The 12,154-nt window shown below is 32.8% G+C and overlaps 1 long non-coding RNA gene across 1 annotated transcript; it reads right to left on the bottom strand.

Annotated features, from left to right (window-relative positions):
• Positions 1-590: 590 nt before the first annotated feature.
• On the bottom strand, positions 591-11,898 carry LOC139707688 (uncharacterized). Its single transcript, XR_011709149.1, has 3 exons — positions 11,797-11,898; positions 11,222-11,345; positions 591-671 (listed from the first exon to the last, which is right to left on the bottom strand). It is a non-coding gene; the product is annotated as an uncharacterized lncRNA (long non-coding RNA).
• Positions 11,899-12,154: the final 256 nt, after the last annotated feature.

Here is a 12,154-nt window from a genome sequence, read left to right on the forward strand (position 1 = left end):
TCACAGGCAAATATTTTATTAGTTTTAGATGCTAGTTTATCAATATCATATTAATATTAAGGGTCCTTGGCAAATGTTATAATTTGGATATCATATTAGTTCTAAAAGCCACAGGGCAGCTATTATATTAGTTTTAGATGCTATAATATGGATATTGTATTAAAATGAAAGACCACAGGAAAGGTATGTGATTAGTTTTAGGTCCATAGTATGGATATAATATTAACACTAAATTACACATTTCAGCTACTATGTCAGTTTTTGATGCCTTAATATGGATACCATATTAGTTACACAGTCCACAAAAGAGCTATTATATCCATTATAATTTCATAGTATGGATGACATGTTTGTATTAAAAGGTCACAGGCAGCTCTTCAGTTTTAAAACTAATATTATGTCCACATTATAGCATGTAAAACTGATATAACAGCTTCCCTTTGGCCTTAATTGTAAGGGTTCTGTGTTTGGGACTGGGGTCTCTGATGGCTTCATGAATGTGGCATACTTGGTGGCTAGGAAGTTTCTGTGCAAAGATGTGGAATGCCTGGATGCTAGGAAAACTTCTGTGCAAAGACACAGGATGCCTACCTGCTATAGCAATGTCCTGCATTAGAAGGCTTTGTGCTGGAGTCTTATCAGCTTTGGCCTTGATCTCAGGCACACAGCTCCTGGGAATAAAGAAACACTCTTGTTATACAATAAAAATGTTTCACCAAGCTCCCAGGCTCCTGGACCTGTCCATCTAACAGTAACTGTAAACAACAAACTTTATTGATAGCTACACAAACTTCTAACATTGCATATTGTAACTGTAGAATGTAACTGAGGAATAAGCTGCATAACGATGCTAACTCTATAACCTTCCAAGTAACACAATAAACAATAGTATATTACTGATGCCAATGACCTAATGCAACCTATTGATATAAATAAAGCTGGCAGCTTGACCATTCTGCCATTCTGTCATTCTGACTCTGCATCTTCTCTCTATGTCTCTTTTTATTTTCCTTACATTTAATATTAATATCCATACAGTGATCTATAAAAGTAATATAATAGCTACCCTGTGACCACATTATTGATACTACATTAATATCAGAGGCCACAGAGAAGCTATAATATTAGTTTTACTTGCATTATTATGGATATCATAGTAGTATTAAAGGCCATTGCAGGTATTATCTAAGTTTTGGATGCTATACTATTTATATCATAATATGATTAAATGCCACAGGGTAACTATTAATTTTAGATGCTATATTACTGATATAAGAGGCCAAAGGGCCACTATTATATTATTTCTAGATAGTATTGTTTTTGTAAGCTTTTTTGCCATTGTGTCAAAAATTCCTGACAAGAACAATTTTTAGAGAATTAAAATTTTATTTGACACTTATATTTTCCATGTCTCAGTCCATAGAAGACCAACTCCACAGCTCTTGACCAAATGATATAGAGGTAGGAAGCAAATCAGAACATGGCAAAGAGGAAGCAGATAGAGAGTTATGCTCACCAGAGACAAATATATACTCCAAAGAAATGCCCCCAGTGACCCACCTTCTCCAGCTACACACTACCTTCCTACAGTTACCATCCAGTTAAACACTATCAGTGGATTAATGCACTCACTAGGTTAAGGCTCTCATAACCAAATAATTTCACCTTTAAATCTTTCTTGCCTTTTCTCACACACGAGTTTTAGAGTAACACTTCATATCTAAACCATAACATTCTGCCCTTGGCCCCCAAAAGTTCATGTCCATCTCATGATGCAAAATACATTGAGTTCATATCCAGGAGTCCACATGTTCTTAACAGTTCCAGTATTCACTAAAAGTCTAAGTCCAAAACCTCTTCTGAAACTTAAGGAAAACTCAGCATGAGACCCCATAAAAATCAAAGCAAGCTATATAATCCAATATATAATGGCATGGATTAAACATTTCCATTCTACAAGTGATAAATAGGGACATAGAAAGAAGAGATGGGACCAAAACAAGACCAAAATCCAGCTGGGCAAACAAGATCTGTAGTTCCACATCAAGCATATTTGGGGCAAATAACATTGTGATATTCTCTACAAAGAACTTGTGCATCTCCACTCCTATGGCTTTGTTAATAGCGGTCCACATGGCCTAGCTTGGCTTGTGTTTGTTCAATTCCTATGGGTTTCCTTGGAAAATGATCCATGTTACTAGCATCTCTTAGTCTCAGGAGTCCCCACTATAGTTTTCTTCATCCTCTCAGGGGCTGCCTGCTGGTATTCCAACTCTAATACATTTTTCCCGACCTCCCAGGTTTTCCTTTGAAATCACAGTGGGAGCCTCCATGACCCCCTAATGCCAATGTCTTGCAAACTTAAAAAACCAGCACCATGTAGTTGATACCAAGATCTGCCACCATCTCAAGCAGTAGACAAACCTCCTAAAACCATGACTACAGCAACCTCTGAGTGCCTGGGCAGCTAAGCATGGTGAAATAACCTCTTAGGCCTCTCTCTTCAATCATGGTGCCTCACTGATCTCTTCTCAAAGGAATTTTTATTTTTAAAACTTTGAGCAAGGCAAGATGGTGCCTGACTGTAATCCCAGCAGCTCAGTAGGCTGAGGCAAGAGGATTGCAAGTTCAAAGTCAGCCTCAGCAATTTATCAAGGCCCTGAGCAACTCAATGAGATCCTGTCTCTAAATAAAATATTTAAAAAGGCTGAGGATGTGACTCAGTGGTTAAGTACCTCTGGGTTCAATTTCTGGTACAAAAAAAAAAAAGAAAAATTAAATCTTTGAGCCTGAAACTGGGGTGGTTTTGCCAATTTCTGAGATGCACTCAAGTCTTCTTTCATATTGTCTCTGGGCAAAGTATTTAGCATCTCTTTAGTGGTCATGATGTTTTAACAATCACACCTTCCTAAGCTCCAGTTTGACTCACACATTTAATTTGACTCTGAACAAATTAAAAGGTGTTCTTTTTTTTAAGATGGACACAATATCTTTATTTTATTTTATTATCTTATGTGGTGCTGAGAATCAAACCCAGTGCCTCACATGTGCAAGGCAAATGCTCTACCACTGAGGTATAAATCCAGCTCCTACAGATATCATATTACTATTAAAGGCCATGTGGCAGCTACTATATTTGTAATAGATGCAAAATATGGTTATCACATTAGTATTAAAGGCCATAGGACATATATTATATATATTAATATGGTATAGTATGAATAGTTCATTTATATTAAAGACCACAGGGCACCTATCATATTAGTTTTAGAATCTATAATATAGACAGTATATTAAGGACAAGACAGCTATTACATTTGTTTTATATGCTATAGTATGGATATCACATTATTATTATTTTTAATATTTTTAGGTTTTGATGCACTTTATTTATTTATTTATTTATTTATATGTGGTGTTGAGGAATGAATCCAGCACCTCACACATGCTAGGCAAACAGTCTACTACTGAGCTACAACCCCAGCCCCTGAATATCACATTATTATTAAAGAACATAGGGAAGCTATTATGTCATGCTTACATGGTATAATATCAACATCATATTAATATAAAGGGCACTAGAACACATATTTGATTACTTTTATTATTTTTAGAAGCTATAGTACATATATTAGTATTAAAGGCCTCAGGGAAGCTATTAATTTTTTATGTTAAATATGAATATTACATTAATTAAAAAAACACAGATGCTACAATATTAATGTTATATCAATTAAAGGCAAAAAGGTAGTTGTATTTAGTTTTAGATGCTATACTAGGATATCACAGTAATATTAAAGGCCACAGTATAGCTATTATATTAGCTTTAGATGCTATAGTATGGGTATTATAATAGTATTAAAGACCACAGGGCAGCAATTGCTTTAGCTTTAGATTATATAATGTGAATAATATATTAATTTTAATCAACAATGGACTGCCAGTATATTAGTTTTGAATGCTATAGTATGATATCATATTAGCATCAAAGGCCACAGAATAGATATTACTTTTAGATCAATAGTATGAATATCGTAGAAATATTAAAAGTGACAGTGCAGCTATTAAATCAATTTCAGAAGGCACACTATGAATATAATAATAGTATTAGAGGCTATAAGGCACCTATTGTTTTAGTAAGGATTCTACACTAGGGATATCATATTAGCATAAAACACCACTGTGTAGTTTTTTAAATTATTTTCAGATGCTACAATACGGATATTATATGAGTATTAAAGGCAATAAGACAGCTCTTATATCAGTTTTAGATGCCACATGTATATCACAATAGAATTAAAAGCCACAGGGCTGCTATTATATCCGTTTTCAATGCAATTCTATGATTACATTAATACAAAAGGCCACAGAGAAGCTATAATATTCATTTTCAATACTATAATATAGATATAATAATAGTATTAAATACCATTATGCAGCTATTATATTTTATTTATTTACTTATTTATTTATTTATCAGGGATTGAACTCAGGGGCACTTGACCACTGAGCAACATCATCAGCCCTATTTTGTACTTTGTTTAGAGACAGGGTCTCACTGAGTTGCTTAATGCCTCACAGTGGCTGAGGCTGGTTTGAACTCACAATTCTCCTGTCTCAGCCTCCCAAACCACTGGGATTACAGGCATGTGCCACTGAGCCTGGCTTATGATGTTTTTAAATGCTTTAGTAAGGATGTCATATTACCTATGAAATGCACATTGCAGATATTATATCAGCTTTGGACACTATATAATGGATATCATAAATATTAAAGGCAGCTATCATATCAATTTTACATGCTGTAATAAGAATGTCATATTACTAATAAAGCCACAGGGAAGCTACTCTATCAGTTTTTAATGATCTAACATGAATATAATATCAGTATTAAAGACCACATGGTAGCTATTATATCACTTTTAGATGTAATTGTAAGAACATTACATTAGTATTAAAAGCTACAAAGATGTTATACTATATTTAGATGCTATGGTAAATATATAGGAATTAAAGGTCATAAGAGAACAATTATATTAGTTTAGATGCTATAATATGAATATCATAACAGTACAAAGGTAAGAGGACTGCTTTTAGATCATTAATAGATGCTATGATATGGATATCATATTAGTACTAAACGCCATAGGGCAGGAATTATATTCATATAATTGCTATAAATGAACATTATGTAATATTAAAAGGCCACAGGAGAATTATTATTTTAGTATTAGGGGTCACAGTATTGATACTGAATTAGTATTAAAGGCCATAGGGCATCTATTTTATTAGCATTAGATGCTATTGAATGGATATTAATATGAACAGCCACAAAGAGCTATAATATTCCATTAACAGGCCACAGTATGGATAAAATATTAATGGCAAATGCACAGGATGCACAAGGATGCTCTTTCAGTACTTTGAGATGTTGTAGTATACATATTACATTAATATTAAAGCTCCAAAGTTCAATTATTATATTAGTTTTATATGCTATGTGATGATTATCTTATTAGTATAAGGAATTATATTAGTTTAGGTACTATACTTTGGATAACAGATTACTATTTTTTTTAAAGAGAGAGAGAAAGAGAGGAGAGAGAGGAGAGAGGAGAGAGGAGGGAGGGAGAAAGAAAGAGAGAGAGAGAGAGAGAGAAGAGAAGAGAAGAGAAGAGAAGAGAGAGAATTTTTAATATTTATTTTTCAGTTTTCAGTGGACACAACATCTTTATAAAATAATATGTGGTGCTGAGGATCGAGCCCAGTGCCCTGTGCATGCAGGTTAGTGCATTACCACTTGAGCCACATCCCCAGGCCAACAGAGTACTATTAAATGCCAGAGGTCAGCTATTATGTTAACTTTATATGCTATCATATGGATATGCTATATTATAAGGTTTATTGCTATCATATGGATATTTCACTTAAAATGACAAGAAGGTTATTTTATTAGTTTTAGAGTGCATAATACGGATAAATTACTAATGTTAAATGCCACAGTCTAGCTATTAGATTAGTTTTAGGAGTTATAGTTGGGTATCATATTACCTATAAGAGCCACAGGGCTAATATTTTATCAGTTTTAGATGCTACTATGGGTATCATATAAATATTAAGACCAAAGAGCAACTATTATATCAAGTTAAGATGCTATAATAAGGATGTCTATTGATATTAAAGGATACAGAGCAGCTATTATATCAATTTTAGATGCAATATTATGTATTACATTAGCTTTAAGGGCCACAGGGAAGATATTATATTAGATTGAAATGTTATAATATGGATATTACTTTAGTATAAAAGGCTATAGGGAGGCTATAATGTTAGTTTTGGATGTTATGGCATGAATATTATATTAACATTAAATGTCACAGGGAAACTATTATATATCAGTTTTAGATGTTACACTCTTAATATCATATTAGTATTAAAGGCATCAGGGCAACTATTGTATTTGTTTTAGATCTATGACATGTATGTTATTATTTCAGTCATCTTTTTCACTGCTTTGACCAAAGGACCTGACAAGAACAATTTTAAAGGAGGAAAAGTTCATTTAGGGGCTCACAGTTTCAGAGATCTCAGCCAATAGATGGCCAACTCTATTCCTTGGGGCTTAAGGTGGGGCAGAAGAATGTGGTGAAGGAAAGTGGTGATCAGGAAGCAGAGAACCTAAGCTCAGCTCATCAAATATGTTCCCCAAAGGCACAGCCTCAATGACCCACCTCCTCCAGCTACACACTATCAGCCTGCAGTTACCACTCAGTTAATTCCTTCAGAGGATTACTAATTTGGGTTAAGGCTCTCATAACCCATCATTTCACCTTTAAACTTCCTTAAATTGTCTCACACATGAGCATATCCAAACCAATTATTTGGTATTAAGGCCACAGTGCATCTATTATTTTAAATGCTGCAGTATGGATATTATATTAATATTAAAGGCCACAGGGTAGCTAATATATTTTATTAGCTTTGGATACTATAGGATGGATATCATATAAATATCAAAGGCCACAGGACAACTATTGCATCAGTTTCAGATGTTCCAATATGAATATCATATTAAAATTAAACACTTCAGGTCAATAATTATGTACTATTAGATACTCAAGTATGGATATCATGTTAGCATTAAAGTCAACATGGCAGTATATTGATTTTAACACTATCCTATAAATCTCATATTAGTTTAATGGCCACAAAGCTGATATTATATTAGTTTAAGGTGATACAATATCATATTAATACTATAGGACCTATTTACCAGTTTTATATGAAGCACGTATTTATCAGTTTTATATTTATAATATGTACATTAAATGAATATTAAATTTCATAAGGAACTTATTAAATTGGCTTCACAGGTTATAGGAATGATGTAACATTAATATTAAAGGCCACAGGACATCTATTACATCAGTTTTGGAGGCTATAATATTAGTATCAAAAGCTACAGGGGAGCTATTAGTTTAATATGCTTTAGCATGGATGTCACTTAGTATTAAATTCTGTTGCACAGCTACTTACTTGTTTTAGATATTATAGTTTGCATTTATTAGTAATAAAGACCTCCGATATAATTTTTGCTATAATATGGAAATCATATTAATATTAAAGGCCACAGAACAGTTATTTAATCAGTTTTCCATGCTATAGTATGAATAAAAAAAAACAGTAATAAAGGCCACAAGACAGCTATTGTATTAAATTTAGAGGTCAAAGTATGAATATTATGATATTAAAGTCTAGAGGGCAGCTATCATATTAGTTTTGAATGCTATACTATCAATATTAAAGGACACAAGGAAGTTATTACATTAGTTTTTCATGGTATATTATATTAGCACTAAAGGCCACAGAGCAGTTATTACTTTAGTTTTAAAGAGCACAATATGTTTATCATATTACATATCATTTTAAAGGGCCCAGGCAGCTACTATATTAAGTTGAGGAGCTACGGTATGGATATCATATTAGTATTAAAGTCCACAAGGTATGTATTATACTAGTTTTAAATCCAACAGTATGGATATAATATTTGTCCTAAGGACACAGGACATATGTAATATTAATTTAAGATGCTATATTATGGATATAATATTAATATTTAAAGCCAGAAATCATCTATTATACAATATATGCTATTACATGGATATTATAGTAAGATTAAAAGACACAAATCATCTATTATGTTAGTTTGAGTTGCAGTAGCATGGATATCATATTGGTATTTAAAGCCACAGTGCCACTATTTTATTAGTATTGGATATACTGTAGCACAGATATCATATTAATATAAAAGCCACTGGGAAGCTATTATATTAATTTTGATGCTATACTATAAAAATTGTAATAGGTTTAAAGTTACAGGGCAGCTACTATATTAGTTTTAGATATAAATTAGCTATTATATCAGTTTCAGAGGCTACAGTACAAATATGTTAGTATTAAAGTGAACAGGTTAGATGTTATATTGGCATATAAATGTCATAGGGAAGCTACTAAATTAGTTCAATATGCTATAATATTGACATTGCATTGATATGGAAGACCACAATTCAGCTATTGTATTAGCTTTAAATACTGTAGTATGAATACCTATTAACATTAAAGGCCACAGGGCACTATTATTCTAGTTTTAGAAGCTTTGGTATGGATATTGTATGGTTATTATAGATTACAGGCAGCCATTTCATCAGATTTAGATCAACAGTATAGATATTTTATTAATATTAAAGTTTTATATTCTGTTATAATTATTATATTACTATGAAATTCTACAAGGCTGCTGTATTATCAGTTTTTGGTGCTATAGTATGTGTGCACTATCAGTATTAAAACATCACTTGAAGCTATTACATTAATTTCAGAGGCCACAGTTTTTATCTCAATATTAAAGGCTACAAGGCAGCTATTATGCCAGTTTTAGATGCTACAGTATGGATATTATGTTAATATTACAGGTCACAGAGCAGCTATTATATTAGTTTTTGGAAGGTATAGTATGGACATCTTTAATATTAAACACAACAGGCACCTATTAGTCTTAGGTACTATAGCATGGATATTATTAGTATTAAAGACCACAGGGAAGCTATTATAATATTTTCTAGGTACCATAGAGCATATCATATTACTCTTGAAGGCAAAAAGGAAGCTATTTTATTTATTTTAGAGTCTACAGTATGAATATAATATTAGAATAAAAGGCTACATGGAGACTATAATGATGCTACATATGGATAAAATTAGTATTAAAAGGCTACAGGACAGCTATTCTGTTAGTTTCAGAGGACAAAGTATTGATATTATACTAAAGTCAAAGGCTATAGGGCAGCCATTATATTAGTTTTAGATGCTATAGTATGGCTATCATATGACATTTATAGGCCACAGGGCACATATTTTATTACTTTTAGATGCTATACTGTGGATATTAGTAGTAAGGACCAAAATTCAGATATTATATAAAATTCAAAGTATGTGGGCTTGGGTTGTAGCTCAGTGATAGAGAACTCACCTAGCATGTGTGAGGTGCTAGGTTTGAACATCAGCACCACATAAAAATAAATAAATGGAAATGAAGGCATTGTGTCCAACTACAACTAAAATTTTTTTAAAAAAAAATTCAAAGTATATGCCCCTTTTACATATTTCATGTTGAAGTAATAACATATGTTAACTTATTATATTTTTATGCTGTCACTAGGTTCTAGGTTTTCCTTCTTAAAACGTGATCACTACAGAGGAAAAAATGACATTTTGGAGATTTTATTTCAACTCATGATTTAACTTTCCTGAAAGAGTGACTTTATAAAAAATGTCTCTATTTTATTTCTATGCATACATTTTAGCAGCAATATAATCAAATATTTGTCACTGGGACAAATAGTCAGAGAACATCCATTTCCTCCTAGACCTCTACAGGAAGTGGTGAGCCAAGAGAAGCAGAGGTGTCAGATCAGTCCAGGAGTGATATTAGATGCTGCTGTGTTGTGGGAAACTCTACCTTTTAGAAATCACAGGGAGCTATGGATGCCCAAACTCTTGCATGAGTCTAAATCTAGTTGAAATTCTAAGTAATCTTATTGTCACTAGCTCATCATGAAGCTAATGATAACTAAAGGATCTATGGGGCTGGGGATGTAGATCAGTGGTAGAAAGATTTCCTAGCATGCAGGAAGCCCCAGAAACACAAAAGGAAAAAAAAAAGAATTTGTGTAATCAAATAGAAAATGAATAATTATTCCTCTTAAGGAAACATGTTGGACCTAAAACACTTGAGACTCTCAGAATCAAAATACTCTCTTTATAGTGTATTGCATACCTACACCATCATGAACAGGGGTGTCACATCATAAAGCATGTTCACATTAAGCATACCATCAAAACAACAAAAAGGCTTTATTGACTGTTGATAAGAAAAATGAACATAATCTAGCTTAGGAAATTATTAACACAACATTAGGATAACATTAGGATAAAATGTAATCATGGCATTTCCCACATGTAATAACTCTAAATAATAATAAATACATAATTTCAAAAGAAAGTCAAATTTCTGAAATCAAAAGCAAACTGATACATTATTAAATGATATTTTGAACAGAGGCAAAACAAAGAGTTCTCCCACAAGAATTTCTGACAACATAAAGTATCGTGCTCAATAGAAGGCCCATCCCTTTGTATGCAAGGAATAAGAGAACCTTCTGATGAATGTAGAACTTTAATAGGACATATGGACATGCTTTCTAAATTTTAAAGAAGAAAAATCTTTTTTAAAAAAAAGCTTATTTTTAGTAAATGTATCTGAATTGCAAAAAAGCAGCTACTGACTTGTCTCTTACATTTTGTAATGATTTGCATCTCAGGAAATTTCGTCTATAGTGGTTTTAAATATCATGAAATATCAATAGTTGACATTAAAAATATCATCCCTCTTCTCTTTTAAAATTGATTTGAAATTTTCTTAGAATAATTTCATATGAATTTGGAAGACGCACTGTGGTATATGTATGTATGTGGAAATACATGACCTTTTTTTAAAAAAAAAATCTTTATTTTTAGTTGTAGTTGGACACAATACCTTTGTTTTATTTACTTATTTTTATGTGGTGCCGAGGATCGAACCCAGGTCCTCGCATGTTCTAGGTGAGTGCTCTACCACTGAGCCACAACCCCAGCCCCAATACATGATCTTTTTAAAGCATACCTCTCATGCTTGAGTCCTGTCAAAGACATCTTCTGTGTGTGTGGTACTGGGATGGACTCTATGGCCTCCCACATGCCAGGCAAATGCTCTGCTACTGAGCTGCACATCCAGTCTCCAAAGATACCTTAATAAGTGGAAATTAATTAAAATCATTTGATTATGAGCATTTCCAAACAATACAATTCTCTCAAGCAAGCAAATTCTCTCAATCAAAAACAAAGTAAGCTAAAAGTAATTTTTAAAATATTCCTTATAAAAAAAATAGAAGTCCACAGAATTAAAAATTCTATAAAGGGCTAGAATGTGGTGCAAAGGCAGAGCATTTGCCTGGCATGTGTCCTGGGTTCAATCCTCAGCACCACATATAAATAAACAAAATAAATAAATAAAATAAAAAGATCCACTGACAACTAAAAAAAAAAATATTTTAAAATTTCTATAGAAAACTGAAAGAATATTAATCAAAAATTGAATTAGAAACACCTACTGCACAGAACTGGAGACCTGGAGGCCATGGGGAATTACATTACAAAATAACTCTGAAATAAGAAAATGAATCAATTAGCATACAAAACCTTGGACTGGTACTTAGAGTTCCCCCACTGGATGGGATCCTGGGATCATCAGGGCTCAAGGCTGACTGTCATCTGCCCTTTAACAAATTCTGATTTTATTTCAAATGTTCATGATCTACAGAGAAAATTAAAAACGAGAAAGGTGACATTTCTAAAGTTATTTTATGTTATATCGCATTCTGATTCAGTCAAGATAATTCATCCAATGTAGGATGTCAGTGTTTACACAACGGACGTTATTTGTGCACCATTACAAATATACTGCCAATTAGCACAGCAGCCAGGGAGCTGCTCATCCCAGACTAGCAGGAACAGAGTCTGGAGGAGGTGGAGGGAATGTCAGGAGGAGGAGGGGGCC

The sequence above is a fragment of the Marmota flaviventris genome, chromosome 11 (assembly GCF_047511675.1).
Source record: "Marmota flaviventris isolate mMarFla1 chromosome 11, mMarFla1.hap1, whole genome shotgun sequence".
Classification (NCBI taxonomy): Eukaryota; Metazoa; Chordata; class Mammalia; order Rodentia; family Sciuridae; genus Marmota; species Marmota flaviventris.